Source organism: Larus michahellis, chromosome 1, assembly GCF_964199755.1.
Source record: "Larus michahellis chromosome 1, bLarMic1.1, whole genome shotgun sequence".
Classification (NCBI taxonomy): domain Eukaryota; kingdom Metazoa; phylum Chordata; class Aves; order Charadriiformes; family Laridae; genus Larus; species Larus michahellis.
The window spans coordinates 58490122-58509439 of NC_133896.1; positions in this window are offsets into that span (position 1 = coordinate 58490122).

Sequence of the window (19318 nt, forward strand, 5' to 3'; positions counted from 1 at the left end):
CCAGCTGAGTGTTGGACTCCTGCCCACCCTCCTGGTCTCTGTGAGAAGGAAATCCAGACACATGGTCTACAAAGAGCTATGGCATGGTCTGGTCAGGTCCCCAAGGCAAACACCTGGGATACCAGGAACATGGGCCTTGAATCAGTTTCCCACTCTGTTCAAATGCAACCTCAGGCACTAGGGTTAATCCCTACATCCTGACACTACTTCTGCTTATCATTTGCTGAAGCCTGAGGCACTCCCGGACCTGCAGATCAGTTCCCTGATCTGTTTTGGGACGATAGTGAACCAGACATCATGTATACAGACCTTTTATTTCTGGAGATGGACCAGGTTAGATCTGAGATGGAGTGGCTCAGGCCTGAGAGAAGGCTGTGTTTCCTCCTCTTCCAGGAAAGCACCTGTCTCCTAAGGTTGCTGAGAAAGGGAAGAATTAAGGACAGCCTATGATGTACCTGCTTTGTTTGTTTGTATAGATGCTCCAGGAGCCAGATAACTGAGCCAGAGCACTGAACTCAGACTAACATATACCAACCGCCCTTCAGCAGAGTTTAGGAACAAGGCCCCGGGCTGGAGTTAATGCAATTCCCATACAACCACAACCCATGTGTTTCTACTCCACGTTTTAAGCTCTGTGTTGCCATACCTGCATTGCTAGCAGCACCTGGCCTTTTTTTTAGCTAGCTCAAGCACTGAGCAACAGACCAGCCCCTCGTCTGTCTCCTTCCTCTGATGCAACCAGAGGGCAGGCTAGCAATGGAGGCAAAGTGGGACTTTCTCCTTCTGCTCTCCTCAGTGAGGATAAGGAAGTGAAGCAGTTTTTCCTGCACAACTTTCCTGGTAGCCAGCCCACTTGCTGGTCTGTCTCTCCTGGGGAGGGAGAGTGAAGACCAGGACCCCAGCATATACTCAGATGCAGTCCTGAAGAAATCCTCACTCTCCCAGGTCCAAAAGAATACCTCATTTATAATGAGGAGTATTTAAATATGCCATTTTAAGGGCATTAAAATCTTAATTCATCTTCTTTAAGTTTATTCCTTTTAAGTTCATGGTAGAAAGATTAATATTATAACTGGCAGGTTTTATGGCTTGCGGACATACCGTCAGCAGATGATCTCACAGCTAAGGCTGAAGGTTCAGGCACTTAAACTGGCTTGACCGTATATGGGTAACTCATCACACAGCACTCGGCACCCAGCCTGAGGGTAGGAAGCACCCTGTCACTGGAACTGCTGCTTCGAGGAAGATGAAAGCATGGAGCAGCACAGAACTGAGCACACAAATACCATGTTGTTTGTGAGAGAAAATATGTGTGTATGTGTATTGGAAATGGTGGGCACCTTTTTTTCACTCCCAAGGCTTCCAAGATTTGATGCAGCCCTTGACAATTGCTTCTTCTACTCTCCCACCCGTTGAGTTGATAAAACGAACACCCTGCATGTGTTTGCTGCCACAGCTGAGGAATACCTAGTCCAGAGGGGTTATCACTGCTTAAAGCTGGGAGGCTGTCCCTAAAGCCTCCCACCCAGTCGTCGTTTGAAGGAGCTTGGAAGGCTTCTCTCCAGTCTGACCGCAGTGCGCTGGGAGCACATCCAGGTGTGACGCTGCACCAAAGTGAGTCTTCAGCTTGGAGTCTGGAGACACTGGGCTGCTCCTGGTGCCGGGGTTAGTTGCTTCTGGGCATGCCTAGGTATCTCTGCATAGTGTGGCATCATGCCAGGTAGGCTTACCCAAAAAAAAGGATGATTCAGTTCCTCAGTCAGCTGTAGCTGTTTGTAGTCACCTGTATGCCAAAGGCTGGCGTGTGGAAGCCATTAACGCTTCCTGCAAATACAGTAACACCTTCTGCTTTTTAAACGGCACCTTTCTGACACAGATCTAAATGTGCTCATGACAGGGTGAAAACTCTCAGCCCTTTGCCAGGCAGGCAGCAGCAGTTCTGCTACACAGAAAAGTGAGAGCAAAGGGAAATGAAAAGCCAGGTCTTCAGAGGCGTTTAGGGTGTCTAAAGAGCACTTAGCACCTTCTCTCATTCACTGCCTGGAGGTAGGTGTGAAAATCCCAGTGTCTATTGATTACCCTTAGGTGTCTTGACATCCTTGAAAGTCTGGCTCTTGACTTCCTACTGATTATACGAATTCATATATGACATATGTGGCAACTCCAGGCGTAAAACTGGGGTGACAGAGTGCCTGGTTCTGTGCTTCAGGCCTCTGCAGCCCTCTCTCCTTAAAGATATGGATGGCAATTTACCCACAACAATGGTGTTCATTAGGCCCCGTGTCCTGTCTGAGGTTCACCTTGGGGAAATTATGTTCTGGATAGTCAGAATACCCTCCCTCTTCTTTAACAAATGGATACAGTATTGTTATGTTATTATTACATACTGATTTATAAAGCACCTTTCACATACATCACAGTACTGTATGATCTAATTACAAAACACCTGAGACTGAATAAGAAGTATCCAGGCAAGAAAATTGCTTGAAGCCTGACCTTTAATGCACTAAAAGAACCAGAGGTTTGGAGTGCGTGGGAGACCCAAGATGAGGAAATCCATCAATCCTGCCTGTATATAGGAGCAAGAGCCTGGGTACCAGCAAAACCGTACAATTAGGAAGTGGCCAGGTGGAAGAATTATGAATAAAATGGAGAAGTCTGCATTAATCACTGCCTCCTCCATGCTTCAAAGCCCATGGAAATCAAGAGGAGCGGTGCTCTTGACTTTGCTGGGCCCTCTGTTGTCCTCAGGCTGAATAGTATGGGTTGCTGGTATCAAAGTCCTGCTGTGTCACATCCCATATTCAGTGTGTGTGCAATGATTACTATCCAAATATGTTTGCAACCAGTTTGAGGAAAAATATAAAATATAATTAAAGTACTTCTTTTTATATTCTGGCTGGATTTTTATTTGTCTCAATTCTGAAGATTACAATTAACTTTCCTGAAGTCACCTCCTCAATCTTTATAATTAAACCTCATTTAAATATTTTGGTCACTTTCAGGAACTAATTATAGTGACTTATAGTTGGGAAGATACTTTCATCTTAAGCCTCTGTTTGCAGGTGCTTAGAACTTTTGGAAAATAATATCCTTTGGGCTTAGAACTTATGTTTGCAGAGACCAAAGCTGACCTGGGGATGGAAAACAATTGTGTATGAGGCCTTTCCCCCCACTTTTCTGACATGCAAGAAGATATGAAATGGTAATTTTCCTTCTGCATCTTTCTTTATTACCTTCACACTTACAGAATCACAGAATCACAGAATCTTAGTGGTTGGAAGGGACCTTTGAGATCATCGAGTCCAACCACATAAAAAAAAAAAGAAACCCACAAAAAAAAGCACCGACCAACTAAACTCCACACCCACAACCCCACACACAACACCCCACCACAAACCAATAATCTTGGGCACTAAAGCATGCCCTGAAGAGCCATGTCTACAAGTTTCTTAAATACCTCCAGGGATGGTGACTCCACCACCTCCCTGGGCAGGTTGTTCCAGTGCCTGACCACTCTTTCAGTAAAGTAATTCTTCCTAATATCTAATCTAAATCTCCCTTGCCGCAGCTTCATACCATTTCCTCTGGTCCTGTCGTTATTCCCTTGGGAGAAGGGGCCAACCCCCACCTCTCTACAGTTTCCTTTCAGGTAGTTGTAGAGGGCAATGAGGTCTCCCCTCAGTCTCCTCTTCTCCAAACTAAACATGCCCAGTTCCCCCAGCCTCTCCTCATAGGACTTGTTCTCCAGACCCCTCACCAGCTTGGTGGCTCTCCTCTGGACACGCTCCAGCACTTCAATGTCTTTCCTGTAGTGAGGGGCCCAAAACTGAACACAGCACTCGAGGTGAGGCCTCACCAGTGCTGAGTACAGAGGTACGATGACTTCCCTACTCCTGCTGGCCACGCTGTTCCTGATACAAGCCAGGATGCTATTGGCCTTCTTGGCCACCTGGGCACACTGCTGGCTCATGTTAAGCTGGCTGTCCACTAACACTCCCAGGTCCTTTTCTGCCGGGCAGCTTTCCAGCCACTCAGCCCAAGCCTGTAGCGTTGCCTGGGGTTGTTGTGACCAAAATGCAGGACCTGGCACTTGACCTTATTAAACCTCATCCCATTGGCCTTGGCCCATTGATCCAACCTGTCTAGATCCCTCTGTAAAGCCTTCCGACCCTCAAGCAGATCAACACTCCCACCTAGTTTGGTGTCATCCGCAAACTTACTGAGGGTGCATTCAATCCCCTTGTCTAGATCATCAATAAAGATATTGAACAAGACTGGCCCCAAAATTGAGCCCTGAGGGACACCACTGATGACCGGCCGCCAACCAGATTTTGCTCTATTAATCACAACTCGCTGGGCACGGCCATCCAGCCAGTTTTTTATCCAGCGGAGGGTACACTTGTCTATGCCATGATTCTCCAGTTTCTCCAGGAGAATGCTTATTGGGAATATATCCCATTATTTCTACCAGTGTTTAAGGAAGACTTCTCAGAAGCCTGAAGAAGTGAGGAGGAACATATCTCAGTAATAAATGTCCTGTGCTTTTTGGCTTTTTAATACAGGGTTTTTTTTTCTCGGTGTTTGAGGTATTTAAACGATAACAAACCTATAACAAAACAAAAAGATAATTTCATGCAGAAGGACTGGAAGAGTTCCCCTCTTCACCACCACAAAACTTTCACCATTTTGGATTTGAACCGAAGACTGTTAATCCTGTCGACTTTATTTCAGTTGATTTCAGCAAGCCTCAGATCCTATGTCATGAATAGATCACTTAACCTGAAGGCTGTATCAATCAAAAGAGGTTAAATCACCTGTCTTTGTAGGTCACAATAAAGTTTAAAAGCCATGTTTGTACTAGTTCTTGGCTCTTTAGAGACATCTCCAGCAAAAGCAAAGAGCTTCATGATGGATACCCACCTTGGTATCTGCCTTTGTTGCTTCAACTGCCAGGCCTATCCTTACGTATCCCTTTTAATTAAATAACACTCGGCTTGGTTTAGTAGAGATAATAAAAGATGATGAGGATAGTACAAGGTATCTTTACCTTGCCAGGCTGACTTGGGGAAGTTGCAAATCCAATCTGTGTGTCTAAAAACCACTTCTGTTTTGGGGCTGGAGGGAAAAAGCCATCTTTGTCTTTCCTAACATTCTCCTCTAGGGAAAATTAAAGATCTCTAGGGTTTACTTTCTTCTCCTTCTGCCATCCCATCTTTCACTTTCTGGCTTCTTTAACTTCCAATCTCCTTTAAATTGCATTAAAGGAATAGGAGAAACCATTGCTTTTCTCTTTTCGCCTTGGAGCTAAAAGCTTTCTCTTTTCTTCACAGTGCTTGTTAAATGTGATAGACAGAGTGAAAGCTTCATAAATCATAAACAAGCAGAGGACCTAAATAAAAGTCACTGCAAACTGAGGAAAAGAGAGGCCCCAGCATGCACACTGGGGCCAGCATCAAGCATGCAGTGCTTATTTTAAACAACATTAGCAGGAGGCAGAGGGTATGCCTGTTTTGTGTTTTAGCCAGGAACCAAAACAAAAGCCAGTGGGCCGTGAAAATCAGTTAAGAAACACCTCTGCAATGTTACGGCCAGAGATAGATGCAGATTTCCCTTTTCCAGTTTTGCCCATCCCTCTGCCATGACCACCTCCTTTTCTCTTTGTGCCTCCTTATAGCATGGAAAGGCTCCTCCATTTTTCATCAAGGGGTAACTTGCTCTGAGTTCTGCTGAAGTGCAGCAGCAGCAGCATCCAGAGCACTCCAGCAGTGAGCACTCCAGACTGTGATGGTAGCAGATAAAACTGTGCTTGGGGTTAGGGTAAGGATGTTGGGATTCTGGCAGGGAAGAAGTTTGTTTCAGAACATCCTGCTTTTCCTCGTGCCTGCTTGCAAAGATATGAGATGTATAAGTGGGTGATATAGCCGAAAAAAAAATGCAAAAGTAGTCCATGTTCCCTCAAAGGGACGCATTCATTGGTGATAAGGAAACAGAGCAAATTAATGCAGAATCAGAAAATCAGCTCCCATCTGCCTTGCTGGTGGGGCCCAGTCTTCCCACGGTCAGTTTCTGCTCCGTAGAAGACAAACCGGGGTCCACTCCTCCATCTCTCGGAGCAAGTCTGCACAAAGAAGGGAAGAGCCAGCCCCTGCCCACCGCAGCTTGGGTAGAGCTGGCATACTTGGTCAGTCAAGAATGTGTGTAGTGAGCAGGTTGGTGTCTCTACTTCTATCTTAAAAATGAAGGTGCTGCTGATTGTGTTTTTCTGAAAAGACTTCTCTTTGTGAGGAAGTTTTTCTTGAGGTCAGTGGAGCACTTTCCTTTCCTGATGCAGAAAGATTCAGTCTGAGTTTGTGCTCGTAATGCTGCGCTCCTTCTTCTCGCTCTCAAGTGGGACTTCATTCTTTCATTCATGGTGCTCTTAGAGGTGGGAACTTTCCAGACTTAGGTTTGGAAAATACCTTGTCAGGGCCTGGCACTACAGAGTCTCAGCAATAACACAAAGTACCGTCTGCTTGTTCCAGTTTTTTTTTTTCCTCATAATCAGCCTTTAAATCTATGACAAGAGTTTTCTTTTCACAGTGTGGTTATCAAACTTCTTGAATTACCCTCCTGTGAGCAGTTTTATAATTTTGGGCAGAATGGTTTGTACCTTTTTATCAGTCCAATATTATCTGTGATATTGTTCATTCTTACACAGTATTCTAGTCAGTTAAACAGGATAGATTTACATTGACAGAAGTCACATTGCTTTGTTCCCTATGTTCTAGGCATATTTATATTTTTAACTTCAATAATTAAGCTATTATCTACTGCACTAAAGCATATCTGCCTAAAATTCCGTGGATCCCATTGTGTTGTTTGTAAGAAGACAAAACCATGTATCAGTTGATTTTCCTGGAGTTCAGGAAGGTAGTTGTCTTAAAGAAACGGTACCCTTCATTAGCACACCAATCAACATCATGTTGTGTTCCTTTGGCAGTGTTTCAAAAATACTCAACTAAGTTAATTCAGTACAGTTTAAAATCTTGGGTTAACTGGTAGAGAATATTTGGGCTTGTTTTTATGGTCCTCTTCCTGATAACTTTTTCTGCTGGTGCTTTGCTTTTACCACCTAAAAAGACAGGCCACAAAGTAGCTCTCTTTTCCCATCACATCCTGGGGCAACCATGGGAAAAGAAACTTTTAGTCCTTTGCAGTCAGTTTCCCTTTCCCTTCCCTCTTCATCCTTTTGCAATTTTAACAAACCTGCTTGCTCCCCCACAGGCTGCCTATTTCAGATACACTCTGGAAATTGCGTGTCTCAATTTTGCTCCTAGAAATCTTGACTTGACAAATGCTGCTCTTTCCTGGCATCCAATACAACCTTTAATAACTGACGAGAGGGGCTAACCTTTGGTCTGGGGAGTACAAAGTTATAAATCAGTTGCTGTTCCAAAGGGCTGAGTTTGCATCAGGTGTTTCACTTTTTTCCTTTAGAAATAAAAAAACAAAATGACAAAACAAAACCAGAACAGATAATCAAATACAACTGTGGCTGGGAGGAAACAAGACATTTGTAACAGCTTTTAAAGCATTAAAAAGCAAGCATGCTAGGAACGAATTCTGTGTTTGTGTTCTGAGGCTAAAACATGACAGTTCTGAAAGAAGAGATTTACTGAATCAGGTTTGATGCCTTAAAATAATGAGAAGGTAGGAACTTCTAGGAGAGGAGGGGGAACAGAGTTAGGGTGTGTGGCCTCATTTAGAGAAAACATAAATGTGCACAGAGCAGAAAGGAATTGAACATTTAAGCCTTAGTTTATTTTCATGGAGGAAAATGCTCTGTAGTGTTAAACATTTATCAGGAAGGCTCTTACTGATGCGGTCGTGCTGAGCCCAGAAGCAGCTTGGGTTCAGAAGTTTTAGTCATGACAACAGGATGCTGAATTGGGCCCTGTAGCAAGAGAGGACACTGCCTCCCGGGGAAGGGCAGGAGGGACAGCAGCAGGGGAGGAGGATGAGGAGGAAAAAGAGGAGGAGGAGGAGGGCTGCGTGCTCAATGCCAGCAGAGGCAGAGACCCTAGCTAGGGCTCGGACTGGGTGCAAGATTGCGGTGCTAAACCCATGTAGGTGTCTCAGATCATACCAGGCAGCCAGGCTAGGCAAAGGCTGTGCCCCAGGCTTTAGACTGTACAGCCCATTCTATTTGAAATGCTTTGGTAAATGCCTGTAGCCAAGTCAGTTGTGTCCTCAGCTTCCTGGAGATCCCCACCAACAAACTAGGGAACAAAAGTAGGCATGTCATTGCATGAGGGAACCTGCGTCTGACCTGAGTTTCCCTGGAAAATAAATAAAACTTGTGATTTTATTAATATTTTTTTTTAGAAAGAGTTTTGGATTATTCTTTTTCCATTTCTCAACGCTTCCATTCCATTGCTCTGCAGTCCCCGTAAGAGAGAATGCAGTGATGGCTTTATGGAAATTAAGTGATATGTGTTCAATTTTCTTGTTTAGCACTGATAATCTTGACCCATATCTCCTTTGGTGCTATCATATCAACATGAGCATCTTTTTGCCTTTGCCAGCAGGGATATTTGAGGAGGCGAGGGGAGGCAATGGGTTTGCCAAGGTTCTTGTTCTGATAGCCCAATTCAGTTGTGGCACACACAATATTTTCACATTTTTCGTAAGGCCACAAAATACCTGTGGTTTGGTAGGAAAGAGAAATTGACGAAAGGAATGGTGGATAAGCACTGTCAGACTCTGGTTTTCCAGAAGCAGAGAGTCATTCAACTGTGGATAATGACCACAGCACAGACGACAAGATAAACACAGTATCTGAGATTGAAGTAGACACACAACATTTAAAAACATCATCCCAACAATGCCAGCTGCTACATTCATTCATTAAACAGTGACAAAAATGCTATTTAAGGAGAGTAAAAAGCAAATCGGAGTTAAATGGACATATACAAGTGCCTCATACATCCACATGCGATCACACGTGCTGATACATTTATACATATTATCACATATGCTATTGACTACCCTACTCTTGTTAAGATAAAAGCGTGCTTTGCATGCATACATACATACATACATTCTCCCACAGAACTTGATTCAACACTGCAATGCACAGCACGCTTTTATGTTCAACACACGTAGGCTATAATCTTGACATTTCTGGGTGAAGTTGAGGAAGTGGGAACTAAACTTACAATGGTAAACTACGTAAATACTTTGAGTAGTTTAATGCAAATCATATTCCTAGAACCAGGGGTGATCCAACTAAGCCAAAGAAGTCCTGCAATAGGAGATACTTCAGCAAACTATTTACTATCTACTGTCAAGTCAATGTTCATTGAGCGTATGAAAAATATCCTGGAGGAGTTGTGTTTCACTCCTGTTTTGGATAGAAGTAGCTAACTTTCTGTTTCCTTATAAACACCGTATATTTCTCACCCTTGGTACAGTCATGCAATTCATATTCTGTCTCTGAAACAGATAATTTTTGTTACTTCAGAGGGATGATGCCAAGGTAGCCTATACTAAGGGTATCCCTTAGTAGCCTTTCCAAAAAACATGCACCATACTTTCCATTTAGTATCCTAGGCCAAAAATATATATAACTCTTCAGTTTCCTTTATATGCTAGATACCTTAGTTACCTAATGATGACAAAAAGGTGCCTTCTGTCAACTAACTATATTGACTATCGCTGTTCCTCTGGCCTAGTTTTGGAGCAGCTTTGCCCGGAATGGGATAGTTAGTTTGGTTTTCCACTGTTGGTACTGAGTGATGACAGCAGAACTGAGGGTAGCTTGAGTAGCTAAGCATTCATCACAGTCTACTCCAGTGCTCAGGCAGTAGCCCTTTGAAGAGAAGAGCAACTCCAGAACACAATCTGGAGACGGAGGTGGGGAAAAAAAAAATCAGCAGCATTTCTCCATCTGATAGCAAAGGATGAACTTAGATGCCAGGCAGTCTGAATATAACTTGACGTTTACTAGAGAGCTGAAAGATTCAGCTTGCTTATTATCCAAAGCTACTAAACCCTACACAGTCAGTGGAGAGCAGCTGGGATTGTGCTCCTCTGACACCTCTGCTAGGTGCCTACAGCCCTTTGCCATTTGTATTATGGCAGTATATTAACACATCAAAAAATGTTATAGCTCAGCTGGAAGCTATTTGGCTTAGTAACATTTACTACAAGAAAGACAAGGTAAAATCCTATCCGTGGCCTGTGTGATGGCAGTAGATTAAACAAGATGATTCTCCATATCTGTTCATCTGTCAGGCTGTTCTCCTAAACGAACACCAGCCCTTCCAAATCCAGGATACAAGGATCTTTGGATACCATCCATGTTTGAACACAGAAGTTCTGGACAGACAGTGACAGCCCTGTCTGTTTAACAGGAGAATACACTAGCACATATGATACATACACAAGATGTTTGTTGGGAACCATTCGGTCTTGGCTGGATGTAGGCTTTCAAGAAAACATAAATACAGTGTGCCTGTTTCCTTGGACTGGCATTCCAAGGAAAGGAAGCCCATGAGCATCATAACCAGCCATTCCCCCTGTACTGTTGTTGTGTACAATCCATACAACCATATGTTGAGGAGGTTGTCTCTTTCACTGTTGTCTGTTTCTTCTAGCGTACAAAAAGTTGCCTTTTCATAGGACCATAGGATAATTCAGGTTGGAAGACACCTCAGAAGGCTTCTCGTCCAACCTTCTGTTCAAAGCATGGTCAGCTCAAGGGTCAAAACAGATCGCTCGTGGCTGTACCCCTTCAGGCCTTCAAAACCTCAAGGGATGGGGAATTGGATGCACAGTCCCTCTGGATAGCTTGTTCCACTGCATGGCTGTCCTCAATGTGAGAAGTTTTTCCTTATATCTGATCTGAACCTCTCTTGTTTCAGCTTATGCCCACTGCATCTCCTCCTTGCATGCACCACTGTGAAGAGCCTGGTTCTGTATTCTTGATATGTAGGAATACTGGCAAAGAAGAATTGGCTGTATTTTATTTTCGCGGTGGACATAAATAAGCAGAGAATGAAGCTGAGCTGTGGAAAATACAATAAAAAATACTCTGGTGCTTTTTGTATCGATTGCAGATGATGTTAGTAGCTGTGAGCATAAGAAGGCTTTCAGCTGTTGTTTCTTAGGAAAACAATATGTGCTTATATTGCCCATAGAAAGCATGCCATGAGCTTTGTGCAATGCAACAGGGATGATGTAGTCATGTATTCCAGGGCATAAAGACAATATATACTATATATATAAATATATATATATATATACACAATGCTACTGCACTACTGTAGTCGTATCAATCAAGAAGAAATCACAGCATGCTTTACTCTGCCTTTTCTAAAGACAATGTGGGTACCTCAGACTTTTTGCTTGCTTTGAAAGGTGTCCTGCCAAGAACAATTTTGCTCACTGTTAGTCTAATGGAAAGCAGAGCTGGATGTCCCATCGTTTGTGTCACTACTCTGAGTACAGGAGGTATACACAGTATTTTGTAAGATGCCCTGGACAGACAATGCATTATAATCTAGCTCTGACAGATACTGCAATTAAATACTATTTCAAGAGCAAAATCACAAAATCACAGAATCACAGAATGGTTCAGGTTGGAAGGGACCTTAAAGATCATCTAGTTCCAACCCCCTTTCCCTGGGCAGCGACACCTCCCACTGGACCAGGCTGCTCAAAGCCTCATCCAGCCTGACCTTGAACACTTCCTGGGATGGGGCATCCACAACTTCCCTGGGCAACCTGTTCCAGTGCCTCACTACCCTCACAGTAAAGAATTTTTCCCTGATATCCAATCTAAATCTACCTCTCTCAAATTGAGGCCATTACCCCGTGTCCTATCATAACACTCCCTGATAACCCTCCCCATCCTTCCTGTAGGCCCCCTTTAGGTACTGGAAGGCTGCTATAAGGTCTCCCTGGAGCCTTCTCTTCTCCAGGCTGAACAACCCCAACTTTCTCAGCCTGTCCTCATAGCATAGGTGCTCCAGCCCTCGGATCATCTTCGTGGCCCTCTGCTGAACCTGCTCCAACAGGTCCACGTCCTTCTTGTGGTGAGGACTCCAGAGCTGGACACAGTACTCCAGGTGGGGTCTCACCAGAGCAGAGTAGAGGGGCAGAATCACCTCCCTCGACCTGCTGGCCAGACTTCTTTTAATGCAGCCCAGGATGTGGTTGGCTCTCTGGGCTGCAAGTGCGCATTGCCTGCTCATGTTGAGCTTCTCGTCCACCAGCACCCCCGAGTCCTTCTCTTCAGGGCTGCTCTCAAGCCATTCTCCACCCAACCTGTATTTGTGCCTGGGATTGCCATGACCCAGGTGCAGGACCTTGCACCTGGCCTGGTTGAACTTCATGAGGTTCGTACAGGCCCACCTCTCAAGCCTGTCAAGGTCCCTCTGGATGGCATCCTTTCCCTCCAGCGTGTCGACCATGCCACTCAGCTTGGTGTCATCAGCAAACTTGCTGAGGGTGCACTCGATCTCACTGTCCATGTCACCGACAAAGATGTTAAACAGCACTGGTCCCAGTACTGACCCCTGAGGAACGCCACTCATCACTGGTTTCCATGTGGACATTGAGCCATTGACTGCAACCCTTTGAGTGCGTCCATCTAGCCAGTTCCTTATCCACTGAGTGGTCCATCTATCAAATCCATGCTTTTCCAATTTAGAGACCAGGATGTCATGCGGGACAGTGGCGAACGCTTTGCAAAATGGGCCTGAGTCTTCCTCGCCAAGGGCATTGCTCTTGTAGCTTTTTCATTGTTTCTGACTGAAGTACATCTTTGACAGAAATACCTACACCCACTCAGTGGAGAAAGGCTCATTGCCTCTGAGAAGTGATTTAGAGGATCTAAGGAAGACACTGAGAAGAGAGCAGCCTACAGGCAGTCAAACAAGCACTAATTGCAGGACCTGGGTGAACATATTAGGGCATCAGCATGCAGCCTTCAATCTATATTTGTCCACTCAAACGAGTGGCTTGAGGACTCAATTATTTTCTGTATGAACAATACTTATGTTCATAAGAGAAAAAAGAGTCCCTAGGCAAAGTGTGTACCTTGATCACAGAGTGTTTTGTGCTGGCTAGAAGGCAAATAAGGGGAGGGATAAGCATGGTGTCTTTTGGATCTGTGCTTGACAGACAAGTTCCTTGTCCTCTAATTGCTGTTTGCAATTTGCTGTTTGCTGTTTTGACACCTGAGGCAGCTGTGGAAATTCACAAGGATGAGAAAGGCTTTTATGTTGTGCAAGGGCATTCAGAGAAGCATTCAGCTAATGTTTTTAGGTGCAAAATCTAAAATAAATAAGAAGCTTATTTTGAACACATTAATGTGGGCAGCATGAGTCCAAAGAAGGAGCTATAATTTCTAGCCTGTCTGTGACTGACAGCTCTGGTGAGGGCCATCTGGACATCATATGTCCAGGCAAGTGTCCTCCATGCAGTGATGTGACACAGAGCATATTTTCAGCATCCATGACAAAGGCAATATATGTTTGCTCTACTTTCTCTTTTAAGCCAGCCTAAACAACTGCTATGGCACCTTGAGTCAAGAAAATAAATTTCTTTTCTCAGATCAGCTCTAAATTTTTTCACTTTCACCAGTTACCAGGTTAGGGATGAGGCAAATGGTATTCAGTTCCTTGCTCCAGGTGATGCTGTGCCAAACCGCTAAACTGGTCTATGCCTCACTTGTTCAATGTCTAAAATGGGGAATGCTATGTGAATAAAATCTATGATGGAAGAGAGCTATGATGGAGGCAAGTTTTATTATTCGGTTTTGCAATGCATTATGACATTTTCATTTTCTTTATTTCTTCAGATGACACTCAGGTTGGAACAGCAACAGGGCTGTTCAGTGCCTTCATTGAGCTGTACAGATGAAAGGCTACTGGCTTATTTAGCCTTTGTGTGGCACATCCATAGGAAGCTCCCAGGACTGCTTGGAGAGGAGAGATCGGTGTTTTCTGTACTCACCTTTCATTCCTCGGAGGACTGGGCTGGGCCTCATCCAGTGTAAGAGCAGAAGGAGAGGCAGAATTATCTGTTATTTGGGAAGAGGAGCTGCATGAAATTTAGAATCACTGAGCTCGGAAAAGACATCTGAAGGTCTCTAGACCAACTCACTGCTCAACGTGAAGCTAACTTCCAGTTGGATCAGCGTCTTGTCTGGTCAAGTTTTGCAAATTTCCTAGGGTGGAGGTTGCACACCCTCTGGAAAACCTGTTCTGATGCTTAACCACTCTAATTGCTAACTTTTTTTTTTCTTATATCTACTTGCACTTGCTTAGTTGGTACCAGGTGGCACATTCAGAGTGATGGGACTGTCAGTTATGTTTGACCGTCAGGACTTAAGAAGTGTTTTCTTCCTCCCCAGGTGTTTGTGCACTTCCAGGCTGTGTCCTGTCACTGGGAAGTTACATGTGTCCAGGACAGAAGAGTGTTACATTGAGCTAGAGCTGATCAGGCACCAGGACTCCAGATTCATCATGGATTCATCAGTTGGGTGCTCTCCAGCTAGAAGTGGCCCCTGTGCCTTGTACGAAAAGAGTAAGAGAAAAGATTGTGATGAGTTACCTTGGCCTGTAAAAAGCCCTCTCTGAATCTTGCTGCTTTCCATGAAGCTCCTATGTCACTCTGGGTCATATTCCTGACTGTTTCCTCTTGCACTGGCAGAGAAATGGGGTTTCCCCTCTCCTTTCTCCTCTGCTCCTCTTTCCCACCTTCTTGACACAAACAATTTTTTACAAATATTTGATTTCTGACATTTTTCTTCAATGTTTTCAAACCATCAATTGAAACATTGGAAATTAATTCAGTTTTCAATGGCCAAATGCTGTAAGTTTTCAAGTTTCTAGTTTGGTAATTTGCAACCAGATGTGGAGGAAGGGAAATGAAAAGATCAGCAGAGCAGAGAACTCATACTGTAACATCCCTGAACATCCATAGAAATAAAAGTTAGGCTCGGCTCATTCCAGTTCAGCTGCGAGGGAATGAGCAGGAACTCTGACAGGAAAATTAAAAATACCTCATACTCATTTGATTGTTTGTACACAATCTGCACTCGTCCCTTCAACAGCTTGCAGTCTGCCGAAGATTTCTGTTGATTCCCTAATTAACTGTGTTAGCTTTAGCTTTGCATATACCATTTTTCCTACATGACCAAGGCCCTGATTTTTGAAACCAGCTCTCTTCCCTTTAATAATATGGGAAAATGACATTGCCAAGATAAAAGGGCTTGTGTATACAGAGCTTTTGCATTTATGGGTTTAACTGAGGACTTAATGCTATGACAGCCAGAAACTTGGCTGCAAAGAAACAATAAAATTAGGAACACCACATGTGTATGGTAACAGAGTATATTAAAGTACATGCCACTTGGATTTAATCAGGAAATTCATTTAATCGGGACATCTCTTGGAGCAAACCTAATTTAGGCCTAATGACATTTAATAGTGATAGCTATGGCTTGGTGGGGATGGTAATTCCATTTAATTGGGATGCCTTCAGGTGATACAATGGTGCTTGTGTGTGCGTGTGTCACAACTGCAGGCCGGTTCTGACTGTTTATGTACCCAGCAGCAGTCTTCATTCTCTGTCTGGCTGCCAAGCACGACAGCCCAAGAAAAAGGGTTTGAAAGTCCTTCACTGCAGCATGAATTTGGCAGAAGCTGTAAGGTATTCACGCCCCGTCAGCAAAGCTAGTTGGTCTCTTGGCTTCCGTCTCCATGTCTTCACCCTCCCCAGGAGGGCTCTATTCTGGTCCATCTTCATAGCAGCCTCCCCTAACTTCCCAGGACCCATCCCATGCATGTAAGCTTGCTGTACATCTTCCTGAAGAGTGACATGAATATTGCAATGGCACCTGGTGTCAGATGAAAATTCAGGCTCATCAGGATGAAGACCATCCACAGGGGTGTCCCAGAGAAGCAACTTCTAAGGCAGGTTGCCAGCAGTCTCCCTTTTAGTAATAGAGACTTTAACCTCTATAGCTCTTTTGGAGCTATTGCTGCTGAATTAATGGTCTCTGTGTTTGTCTGCGCAATCTCTGTAGCACCAGCATCCAGCTTATTACTGAAAAGCTCTTTGGAATACCTTGAATAGGAAAGTGTCCAGGAAAGACAAATTTCAATCCTTTAAAACTCCTTTCTCGGTCCCAGTGGGGTGTGATTGTGAGAAAAAATTGGTCATTTCAGTTCCCTCTGTAGGACTCACTACATCCACAAAGCATAACACTTAGATCTTGTCTGCACACAAAAGTGGCATTGATTTAAATAATCAGGTTTAAAATGAATTTAACTGAACTGGTGCAACCTTTTACGTGGACTTTAAGTCAATTTAAAAGAGCCTTTTATCCTTATTGCTCAAGGGTAGAGTCAGATAATCATAAGTGATTGAGTTAAAGTGTGTCAAGAAGTTATTGTCTCTTCAGATGAAGGCAATTGTTCTCTCTGCTGGAAATTTCATAGCCCGCACCCTCCCTCCTCAGCTGGAGTTGAGCCTCTCACCTCATCGCACCCCATGACTTTGAAGGTGTTCTCAGTTCACTGCATTGCAATTAAAAAGGAAAAGCGATGGCTCTTCCATGGCTTGCTGGCCTCCACGGTGAAGCAGTATCAAAAAGAGCAGGGGGAAAGGTTTTAGTCCAGGAAGTTTGGAGGTCAGCAGCAGGAAGAGGCACCTTTAAAAAAAAATGACAAAACAGAGCAAATTCCCTACTGATATAAAGAATTGCAGATGTCTTGATTACAATGAACTTTAACCCGTTTGTATCCGTAGAGAATTTGGTATTGAAACCTTCAACATAATACACGATATACACAGAGGGCAGGAAGCTAAAAGAAAAACACGCACATCCAAAAGTGCACGTGCCCATTCTGTGGCCGCTTTCTTTCCCAAAACCGTGGGATGCCTTTTAAGAGGAGACATAATGCTTATACCCTTGAATTAGAGAGGAAAATATCACAGTATACAGTGCAAAACTTCTGCAGAGAGGAAGGAAACAGGCAGAGTACTGTGCCTAGAGACATGTGCAGTTGAGTAAGGGAAGAATTTTAACAACTTTTATGAAAACTGGTAAGAGTGATTAAAAAGAATCCCACCTCAAGTGAGAAGGAAGCTGATATTTCAGTTTTCTACATGTTCAGTTGGATGGGTGAACTGGTCTCTCCTGAACATTTCAAAATACTGCATTTTTAAACAGATGTGTTAATTTTTACAATTTTTGAACTAGAACTTACTTTCTATTTTAAAACAGAAAAATCATCTTGACCTCTCAAATAAAACATTTTAATTGAAAAGAAGCAACATGTAATGCTGAAGGAAATTGCCAGAGGAGTTAGTCCTTTTTTCTGCAAAAAGCGTCGTTTTGATGAATCAGCACCTTCTGACAACAAGCATTTACTCAAAATATTCCTGTTCTGCTCCAGGCCTGCATATTGGTTCTTTAATGCAGGTTCTCCAAAGCCAATACAGCAGAATTGTATCCAGCTTGCTGGATGTATTTGGCTGATGGCTGTGCGCTCCTGTAGTAAGTCACATAAAAAGGGTGGCTTGCACAACCTACAACATGGTTGGACATGCATCTGAAATATATGCGTTTAGTCAAATGAAGAATACAGGAATGGTCACATGAAGGAGAAAAACTGGAAAAAGTGGTTCTACAAACCTTCATTGCTAGCTAGGAGGAACCTTTGCTTTAAGCTTTCAGTCCATTTTCACAGGTTGAGAACCCGCGACCCTGCAAATATGAGTGCATATATATATATACGCACACACACATATACACACACATGCATATGCATATGTATACATGCATCCATATGGGTATATATGGATGGATTAGGCTGTCTCTGGATTTGTAGCACAGCCTCTACAAGAATAATGCAACTCTCTTCATTTTTTCTTTGATTTACCTGAACAAAAGGAATACCCGCAGGCCCACCCCAGGTTAGGAGACACCAGAACTCCTAAAGGCTGGCTCTCCCAGTCTTCAAAGAACCTACTAACACTGAGGAACTTCTAGGATGATGTGATCTCCCCTACATTCAGCAGCTCTGTTAAAGCAATATTTCATTGCTACATTATTGTGCACAGAAGTGCACACTCGAGCCATTTCTGTTTGTTCAGAATAGTGTTCACTGAAATATGTTCTGCAGTTTACTGTTCCTTATGGAAGATAGTATTGTATATACAAGAGCAAATTGAATATATGTAGTGCAGTAATTGCCACCATGCCCAACAAGTTGATGTGTTTGAATATTCAAGATAGATAAGATTTCTCTAAGGATTACCCCTCAGCACATTCACCAAATTTAATTTTGTATTGTTACTTACAATTTCTTCTAGCATATTACTCATAAAAGAAATAACAAATTTGCTGTGAATACTTTCTTTGAGAAAACGTTGCACATGCTTCCCACAGTGTCCACCCTTGGGATCTTTGGAAAGCAGTTTTATTTTTCCTCCATGCAGCAATGGGCTCCGTCACTGAAGAGCAACCCAGGGCCATTATTCTAGAATGGAGTTTGGGGGAAGCTGAATGCTGACTATGGAAATTCACACCCCTCATGTACTTTAAATACCCTGGTGTATTTTTTCAGTATTTGGTAACACAATTAGATGTTAAAAAAATGACCTAGGTATCAGACACTGTTGTGAAGGAGTTTGAAGAGCAGTAAGTATTTAAATGAAGACATGAAAGAGTACCTACGGGAAAGGAAAGGCTTAGAAAAAAAAGAGGAGACAGGATTTCTCCTTTTGGGATTAATATGGGATTCTGATACAGCATGGCAGGAAGCAGAGACTGGAGCAAAACATGATGAAAAAAATATAGGCAAACTTGTCCAGGCAAGGGTTATGCTCCAGCCCTGGTGTGAGAGCACTTGCCATGCACGCACACCTACAGATGCCCCCCCAGCATCCTTCACTGCCTCCCCATGGCCCTACACGTGGTCCTCCCTCAATGCTTCTCACAGTTTGATGGCACTCCAGTTCTGTTGTTCCTTCCTCTTCATTCAGCTTTCCATCTCTCTGGCTGCTCATCCTGCAGCCCCAGCTTCACCAGAGGAGTTAGCACTATGAACAAGTACCTGTTGTAGAATTACATCAATTAAGTCACTTTTTTAAAAAACAAATCTCAAAGCTATCTGATTACAGCACTGTAGATGTCAGTCCATGTGCACAAAAAAAGCACAAAATTTAGCCACCCAACAGAAATATTCCAAAATAACACAGTATACTAGGTATGCAACTTTTCCTTCAGGAGAGAATGGGAGCAGAGCAAACTGCA